At 35.1% G+C, this 10,515-nt stretch overlaps 1 pseudogene; it reads left to right on the forward strand.

Annotated features, from left to right (window-relative positions):
• The first annotated feature begins 1,255 nt into the window (after window positions 1-1,255).
• LOC116585810 lies at window positions 1,256-2,198 on the forward strand (annotated as a pseudogene).
• The last annotated feature ends 8,317 nt before the right edge of the window (window positions 2,199-10,515 follow it).

Consider the following 10,515-nt stretch of genomic DNA (forward strand, 5'->3'; position numbering starts at 1 on the left):
TAAAATGTACATTTTTAGTAAATGTGGCAGAACCATGGAAAGAGATCATTTTCCAAATATTCAAACTAAAACATCAAGCACACTTCTTTAAATGATTCCCAGAGGTTATAAGCCCCACAAAAATAGAAATAAAGGAAGCATTTTCCTTGATCATTGAAGAGAACAACAATTGAATCAAAAAAAAATTATTGTGAAGGTAGAAAATAAAAAATCTGTGGCATAGGGTGAAAAAAAATCTCCCGCAAGATTTTCACTAAGGAAATGAGATAGATTAATTTTATACAAAGGAAAATAGTCTAAAGATAAACTAGGAGTCATCTCTCTTTTCTTCAATAAGATTTATTTTTAAAGTGTATTAAGGAGGGCATGTATTGCATGGAGCACTGGGTGTGGTGCATAAACAATAAATCTTGGAACACACAAAAAATCAAATAAATAAATAAATAATGTGTTACAAACTGTATTCAAAGTTATGTTTTCACATTATAAATGTGATCTGATTTGTCTTAATAGCACCCTGCAATGTCAATATTCACAAATACTTAAATTTACAGAGTGGAAAATGAGGCTTGAAGAAATTAATTATCTAAGATTACAGAGAAAAATAGTGTTTGAGCCTTTATCTATGCTTTTTCACAATACTCTAGGTTACTTTCCCAGTAGAATGACCCATACCAGAATATCTCATGGGTGTACACTTATGTAATAAGTATTACATAAAGTACTTTTAACTGATGATTTCTTAATGTCTTGTGTTTACTTGGTGTTTGAGTAATCCCATATGTTTTCCACTAGCACATGATGTCTTCTACACTTTGGTAGACAAAATTAGTATCATAGTATTAGTATTAGTATTAGTATCATAGGGTGATATGCTAAATTCAGTGGAAAATCTCACTGACTTCTCAGAAATTCATGAGCCTTCTTGTGACTCTTAATGTATTTCTGAAGTGATAATCCACATTACACATTTGAGTTGACTAATTGTTAAAATTAGATTATATGTGTCTTGGAAAACCTATGTTGTAATGATGAAACGTATTATGTGTGTAATCTACATTTACTTTTTTAAAATCACATTGAGTTAACAATAAACTTTAATATTTCTAGTTTATAAACTAAAAAATATGCTCAGAGAAATATTTTTTCCATATGTAAAAATGTAAGTGTGGTGCCTTAAGCTAGAAGTCCTTAATAGTTCCAGTCAGTCTCTACCATTTCACATGTTGTATTCTCTACAGTGAATATATTTATCATGGAATGGGGGAATAAGACCTTCAATTCAGAATTCATCTTATTGGGAATCTTCAATCGCAGCACCATCCACATCGTCCTCTTCTCTCTGGTCTTGGACATCTTCACAGTGCCCTTCATTGGTAATACTGTCATGATTCTCCTCATCTACCTGGACAACCAGCTTCACACACCCATATATTTTCTCCTCAGCCAACTATCCCTCATGGACCTCATGCACATCTGCACCACTGTACCCAAGATGGCTTTCAATTACTAGTCCGGAAGGAAGTCCATCTCTCTGGTGGGTTGTGGAGCCCAGATATTCTTATATGGGTCCTTGCTTGGAGCAGAATGTTTCCTGTTGGCTGCCATGGCCTATGACCGTTATGTAGCCATTTGTTACCCATTATGATACTCAGTTCTCATGAACCAGAGAATCTGTTATGGTTGTTTCTTCCTGGATTGTTGGGTTTCTTGATGGTATAATTGTCATTGCAGTTGCACTGTCCTTCCCATATTGTGGTGTCCAAGAAATACCCCACTTTTTCTGTGATGTCCCTGCCCTTCTCATTCTCTCATGCACTAATATATTATTATTTGAAAGACTAATGTTTATTTGTTGTGTAATGATGCTTCTCTTTCCTGTAGCAGTAATCATTGCTTCCTATGTTCATGTTACTATGACTGTCATTCACATGGCATCTGGAAAGGGTCGCCAAAAAGCTTTTGCTACCTGTTCCTCCCACCTCATGATGGTAGGAATGTACTATGGAGCAGCTATGTTTATATATATACGGCCTGTTTCTGATCTTTCCCCCACCCAGGACAAGATGGTGTCAGCCTTCTATACCATCCTTACTCCCATGCTAAATCCCCTCATCTACAGCCTCCACAACAAGGAAGTAGCCAGAGCATTCATGAAGGTGCTGGGGAAGAGCAAGTCTGGGGAGCAAATTACCTAATTAACTTTTTTTTTTTTTTAATCTTCTTTGCTTTATATTGAAATTTATGTATTCAACTAGTACAATTCAGCACCCACTATTTACCTATCTTTGTATAATAGTTTTATAGACAAGCACTCAACAGTTAGAAAGTGAAAAACTATCCACATGCATTTTTGTTCAAATATTGTATTTCTTTTGTTATGGAAACTTCAAAGTATGGCTATAAGTAAATATTTGCTGTAAGATAATATGCACGATTTATAGTCTGTTTTATGCAGTACCAGCTAATAACAGACATATATTTGCCAATCACAACACCACATAATACTATAATAATACATGGCACTGATAAACTTAAAAAAAAATATGTAGTAGTTTTACATTTGGCCAATCAAAACATTCTCCAGAGTCCAATATCATACCTTGGATAGATCATTTTTTAAAGTGAAAAATTAACTTAATTATATACCAAGTTATAGATTTATAAGATTATTATAAAATTTAATAAACTTTGCCTAGATAGGGAAAAGCAGCATCAGATTGATGATTAGGCATATTGAGTCTACCTTGTGATGGACATTGTCCTCCTTCAGGATATCAGAAGATTAGGGAAATCCTATTTATTTTGTTTTTCTACAGACATCAGCCTTTCACATGGGAGACTTAAATGTGATTCCTCAAAGTCTTTTCATGTTTAAATGTCTTAATCATTATAGGGGTTGTGTACTATAATTAGTACATGGAAATGTGGAAAATTTGTACTAATTTAGTTAATTAATTTACTTACTAAATCAATTAAACTAATTAAATTAAATTAAATTAAATTAATTTCCACTAAATATGGTTTATGTACTATAATTAGTACAAGGAAATGTGATCAATTTTACAAATAGAACAGTTTAGGCTTCTAAAATCTGTTTTTTTTTTTTAATAAATCACATGTCACATGTGACATCACTATAAATAGTCATGTAATATTTATATGAAATGTAGTGCAATTCTGGGGATTCTCTGGTTTTATGAAGAACAACCACTATCTGAATTTTAACTATTTCTTAAAACTCTATTATTTTGAAGCTGAATGAAATGAAACTGAATTACCTTTTCATTCTGTGTAACAAATGAGCACAAACTCAGCAGCCTTAAATAACAACTCTTGATTAAGCCCCAGTATACATAGGTAGGAATTCTGGCATGGTTGACCTGGGTATTCTGCTTAAGGTAACATAAAGTGGGAATCCAGGTGTTGGCTGAATCTGCAGTTACATCTGAGGCTCAGGGTCATCTTTCAAGCTCACAGGGCTGTTGAAATAATTCATTTCTTTGCACCCAAAAAACTCATTAACTTACTTTTTCAAGGCCAGCAGGAGAGTCTGTCCCCTAAGGAAAAGCCTAAGTCCTCTTTTAAAGGTCTGCTAACTGGTTAAGACAAACCAACTCAAGATAATCTACCTTAGATAACTTGAAGTCATTTGATTTGGGTTCTAAATTACATTGGTTCACTCACTTCACTCTCTTCTTATAGAATAACCTAATCATAGGAGCAATGTCAGGAGAAATATATCATACACACCCACATAACTTTCAGACACCTACTTATGAAAGGCATAACAAGGTAGTTACAATAATTCTTCCTGTCAGTGTTGTGAAAACTTTGGTTATGTCCTAATGATTGACTGAATTATTTAACTTCTGGAAATTATTTTTTGGAGTCTAGGGCTTGGGAATGTTGTAAGAGTAAAAGGCTAGACATCTGGAAGTGTCTGGTGTTGAGTCTTGGTAGGGAAATTGTCTTAAAGTTCCCCCTTTTACCTGCTGTAAGGAAGTCTTGGAAGAGCCACCAGAAGAGGACCTCTGATAAATAGAATTAATAATTAAAGGTGCTACCGGGCTAGGAAAGGAAATATATAACAGCATGACTAACCAATGGGTCCTGAGTCCTTGGCTGCAACTCCCACTAAGTCTCCAATGCATTGGCTGTGCACCAAGTCTGACATGAGAAGGGCAGAATTTCCTCTTTAATGTGCTTAGTGTAATCATTTACCTTAGGTACAGATTTACTATTATTAAGGAAACATTTTACATTGTATATTATTGACTTATTTGGGAGTTGAAGTTGGGGTAGGAAAGGGGCAACCTATCTGCTATAAATTGGGAGGACATTAAGGGTGATTATCTGAAGTACCATTTATCACTTAATTTTTCCCACTAATTATATTTTTTATTTAAAAACATATCAACTAGTGAATTGTTAAACATGACAGCTAATTAAACATAATAAAATATTTAAATTAAAATAAAAAAATATAAACAAGACTTCTAGGAAGTCTTTGTAATCACTCTACTTCAAGCCTTTATGCGTTTGCCTTCTCATGAGATTTGTACTGTATGTTGCGCCTTACCTTGACCAGATGTGGGTGGGTCCCTGGAGCAGGGCTATATGGGAGGTCACAAGTGTTAGAGGCTTGGAGGCAGAACCCCACTATCTCACAGAGAGACAAGTGTGCCCTCTTGCCCTGTCCTCAGCTGTGTCCGGGGTGTCTGGGCCTTGTCTGCCTCAGGGCCAGGCTGAAGCAGAGGTGGGTAGGCAGACCAGGTCCTCGCCCAGGAAAGGAGGACAGCGGTGGTTAGGTCCCCTCATGGTTCTGCTTGAGGTGGATTAGCTGAAAGGTGATGAAGTTTAAGCCCTTTTTCTGTTCCTGTTCTAAATAAACACTTTTGAATAAAATTAAAAAAAAAAAGCCATATATTCTCATAAGACTATAAAATTAAAATTTTGTGTATTCAGACAAAACCCACCAAGTTTGTTAAAGATAGGAAGTGAAGGTTTCCATTACAGTAAAACCCTCATGATAATCATGTAGATTTATAATTTACATAGATCTTAAAGGTAACATTTTTATACCTTAATTTTTCTTGTAAAATGTATAAGCAGTATTGAGGAAAGTAAGTGTTTTTTATTCCTTGGTAAAACTGTGATTTGCTCTATTCTTTCATGAAAGCAATTTAGTCTTGTTCATCTAGATACATAATTTTATGTAGCTTTGAACAAATATTTTCTAAGTTAAGAAGTTATCTTTAGTAATTAGCAGTCAATATTATCAATATAATCAATATATCAATATCAATATTATCAATATAATATTGATACATAAGTAAGGAAAAGAGAAAAAAGTATAAACAATATATATGAACAGTTGTAGAAGTGTTAAGTACATACTGCATAAACTTCTACCTTTATCATCAATTTCATATTCACATGTGTAACTTATAATTTAAATAATAAAATATGTGTGCCTGGTAGAAATTGGTTTTGATTCTGTTTCAAATTAAACAATACAGAAATTCTGGGGTGCTTGGGTGACTCAGTTGGTTAAACATCTGCCTTTGGCTCAGTTCATGATCCCAGAGTCCTGGAAATCAGACCCTCATCAGGCTCCCTGCTCACAGGGAGCCTACTTCTCCCTCTCCCTCTGCTGATCCCCCTACTTATGCTCTCTCATTTTCTCTGTCAAATAAATAAATACATAAGTCTAAAAATACAATAAAATGAATGAATTAACTAAAAATACAGAAATCTTGCAATTCTTCAAGGCCATTCCAATCATCTTTAGATATTAGGTACTATTTCCCCAAAACCCTTATCAATAAATGTGATGATCTGCCTGTTTTTTTCACTTACAAATATTTGGGGGAATAAAAAGTATGGCTTGACCACACCATATTCTTCTAATTATTTCAATACTTCGTTTTGCTGGAAAATTACTTTTGTATACTAGGTAAAATATCTTTTCTCATCATTAAACATATACACTAACTAAATGATTTAAATATCAATGGCTTCCTTTAGTTCTATGTCAGCTGAGATGTATTTTTATGGTGTTATCTCATTTGCTCCCTTTTTCTTTCCCTCACCATTTTGTATGTCAATTCCATTTCCTCTTTTCTTGTCTAAATCCAAAATTTCTTTTTCCTTCCCACTCACCCATTGTCTTTTAGCTGAGTACTCTACATCCACAATATCCTGGACCTGTCTTTGCTCTTTGCTCATGCTGCTAAAGGGATTTTCATAAAGAAACATAGACAGATGTGTATAAGGTTGGCTTATGGTTGACTAGGAAAACACCCTGTCATCAATTTAATAACTAACTTGTAAGTACTTACTGGAGGCTTTCAGTTAAACAGTGATGCATGGACATAAGTGATACATGAAGAGCTTACTGGTGATTTTCAAGAGATGGATTGTCTAGACTTGGCATATATTCTGAATATAAAAGACATTTGTATTATTTGGGGAGAAATTAAATTAAAAGGGAACATATGAACATCATAATAAATATAGGCAACGTATGTAAAGGGAGATATTTGCAAATGTTTTATCAGTTAAAAGGCAAGTATCCAAAATCTATAAAGAACTTATCAAACTCAATACCCACCCAAAAGAACCCAAAACAATAAATAAATGTTTGCTGGATATTTTTAAATGTAATAAGAAAGTAAGATTTACTTTATTAAGATTTATTTAAATGACATAAAATATATTATGTAAAAGATTAAAATCCACAACTATTTGTGAATTGTTATTGAGATATTACAAAAATATTATGAGTACATTATTGGATTGTATTCACCCACCTTCTCCATGATGGACACACTCGCCAAAACTGAAAAAGGTAAAGATGTGGATTGCACCATCATATAGTTGCTTTATTGTAAATATTACTAGTACCATGATCATACCAATGAAAAAGTCATGCATTTCTATTTTGCGTGGACAATTACATAGATAATCATGAGTTCAAAACAAGGAAAACTTTATATACCACACAACAATGGAAATAAAAATATAAGACAAAAAAAAAACAGAAACTAAAGGCAGCAATAAAAATTAATATTTCTCTCAAAATATTTATCCCTCACATCAGAAAAAAATAAATATTTAAAAGTGAAAAGAAACAGCCCTTGCAAACAATAGTTAAACAAAAATATAATATTAAATAATATTCACTCACCACTCATCACATAAATAGAGAGTGTACTTTACTTCACATAAATCAAAACATTACATTATTTTTATGAGATTTGTTCTTTTATTTTTTATAGTATATATTGAGGTATAATTAATATACAGTGTTTTATAAGTTTCAATTGTACATAATAATGATTCAACAATTCTATACATTGCTCATTGTCTATCATGATAAGTGTAGTCTTAATCCCCCTTCATCTATTTCCTCTATCCTCCCTTCTCCTTTGGCATCCATCAGATTGTTCTCTGTGTTTAAGTGTCTAATTATTTTTGTTTCTTTTCCTTTTTATTTGTTTTGTTTCTTAATGGGAAAATGTTTTTCTCCCAAATTACAAATAAAGACATCAAGATATAAAAATATAAATGATCTTTCACAAATAATTAATGAGAGAGGATTCATTTTCAATTTTTTTTATTATGGAAAATTTTGAACACTATATATATAGTGTTCAAATACATATATATATATACTATATATATATATATAGTATATATATAGTATAGTGCAATCAACCCATTCCTGAATTTTAACAATCATTATAAGTATACTATTTCTCCTACTTAATTTCTTATTTTTCCTTCAAAAATTTAAACAATTCCAGGGGATTTGGTGAGTTGATGGTGTAGTAGAAGATCAATAGTCTTCTTTGTCCTTCAAGGACAGCTGCATAAATATTAAATCTTTCTGAATGCCCAAGAAATTGACCTGAAGACTGAAAGAACAAACTGCACAACTAGAGGGAGAGAGGAGACTGCTTTGAGGAAAGTAGGAAGTGGGGAAATATGGTTTGTGGGAGAAACAGATTGTGGGTGTTGCAGCAGGAAGAGAGCCTTGGTCCCAGAGAAAGGCAAGAGAGAGAGAAACTTACAGGGAGTTGCATGAGGAAAACACTTTCCCAAAGTCAGTGGCTGGAAAAACATGATGGGCTAGTTTTCACAAATTCTTGCAATCAGCAGGCTCAAAGACTTGAGTTTTAGAAGCCTGTGACTAAGCAGGGATAGAGCCCTGTATGCACTGTTCTACTCCTGGAGAGAATCCAGAAAGTCAACACAGGGGCTGAATATGTGATATGAAGATTTCCTAAGGCACACCAGGAGAGATTTTACCCTCTTTTTGGAGTACATCCGTGAGAGGTGTCACTGCCCCTACAGGGACAAAAGAGCTGATTGGGTGCCATTTCCTTTCCCTGACCCTTAGCATAGGCATACAGTCAGCTGCTGAGTGTTTCTAACCTGGACACTGGATGTTTAGCCTGCTTTACTCCAAATCCCATGTCCCTGCACTCTGGCAAAACTGCCTTTCTGGGTCAAACCAGCATGAATCCCAGCTCAGTGAGACCTCCTCCCAGAAGACCAGTCTAGGTCTCTGCCATACCAGATCCCAAAAGTTTGGAGTTTTAAGTCAGTAGACTTGGTTGGGATAGAGCCCAAAGTTCACTGCACTGCTCCAGGCTGACACGCAACACAGAGACAGACCATGTGAAACCAGCAATCTGAAAAATGCCTCAGATGCAAGAGAGGAAATAATACGTTCTTCTGGGAGGGCTTCCCTGAGAGTAGCAAGCATGGACTCCCCTCTCCAGTGACAATGGAACTGGCAAGAGTTATCCTCTCCCATCCCTTGTCATAAACCAACATCAGTAAATAGCACATTGCCAAAAATGGCTGCCTAACCTGATTGCACCAAGTCCTGTCCCCTGTGCTCTGCTGTTACTGCTTTTCTCCATCAAGTGTGCCTAAATATTAGTGCAGTGGGTCCCTTCCCCAGAAGACCAACACAAACACCTTATGCATCACACCTACTAACCATGGAGATCCGCAAACCTTCAGTTCTAGTGGAAATAGTATCAAGTCTCACTTAACAAGCAGACCAGAGCACATCTAGTTAAACTTGCTCCACTCTGGACAAAGTCCCAACATTTTCCACTAAAGGCAAGGAGAACCTCTGTAGACAACCGATGTGAATAACCAAACACAGAATCAAAGTGCATGCATCACACACTAGGGATGCTTCCTGAAGTGCCAAACTCTGGACATTATATGACCTTTTCTTAAAAAGTGATTACTCGGGGCGCCTGGGTGGCTCAGTGGGTTAAGCCTCTGCTTTTGGCTCAGGTCATAATCCCAGGGTCCTGCGATCGAGCCCCGCGTTGGGCTCTCTGCTCGGCAGTGAGCCTGCTTCCTCCTCTCTCTCTCTCTGCCTGCCTGTCTGCCTACTTGTGACCTCTGTCTGTCAAATAAATAAATAAAATCTTAAAAAAAAAGTAATTACTCTCAGGAGCAGGAAATATGCTGGGATTACCTGACACATAGAAGAACACAAAAAATGCCAAGACAGGAGAATTCAACCTAAAATAGAGAGCAATGAAAGATCATAAAGAGAAATCTAAGCAAACGGATCAAAATAATATGTCTGACGGAGAATTTAAAGAACAAAACATAAGGAGACTCACTGGATTAGGTAAAATCATGGAAACATCTGGGAGACACTGCAGAGAAAAAAGAGTGAAAAATATATCAGGTACAAATGAAAACTACAACTGAGATTCAAAATCTACTGTATGTAATGACCACAAGGAAGTAAGAAGCACAAGAATGAGTAAGTGGTATAGAAGATAGAATTATAAAAAATAATAAAGCCAAACATAAAAGAGATAGAAAGATAACAGATCATGAGTAGACTTGGGAGCCCAATGAATTCAACAAATGTAACAACATTCATATCATAGGAGTACCAGAAGAAAACAGAAAAGGCAAAGACAAAAGACTAAATGGATCACATCTATCTCCAGAAATAATAACAAGTAGTAAAATGGCACTAAGTACATATTCATCAATAATTACTCTGAATGTAAGTAGACTAAATTCTCTAATTGAAACACATAGGACATCAGAATGGATAAAAAGAAAAAGAAAAAGAAAAACAAAACAAAACAACAACAACAAAAGAAACAAAAAAAAAATCAGTATGTTACCAGAAAGAGAATCATTTTAGATCAAAAGACACCTGCACATTGTAAGTGAAGGAATGGAAAATGTATTTTAAGCTTTATTTTTTTTCCAGTGGTCTAAGATTCATTGTATATGCATCACACCCAGCATCCCATGCACTACATGCCCTCCCTAATACCTACCACCAGGCTCATCCAACACTTCTCCCTCCCCTCTAAAACCTTCAGTTCGTTTCTCTGAGTCCACTGTCTCTCATGGTTCATCTCCCCCACCAATTTCCCTCAACTCCCTTAGCCTCTCCTTCTCCCAATGTCCTCCATGTTATTCCTTATGCTCCACAAGTAAGTGAAACCA

Source organism: Mustela erminea, chromosome 3 (assembly GCF_009829155.1).
Source record: "Mustela erminea isolate mMusErm1 chromosome 3, mMusErm1.Pri, whole genome shotgun sequence".
Taxonomy (NCBI): domain Eukaryota; kingdom Metazoa; phylum Chordata; class Mammalia; order Carnivora; family Mustelidae; genus Mustela; species Mustela erminea.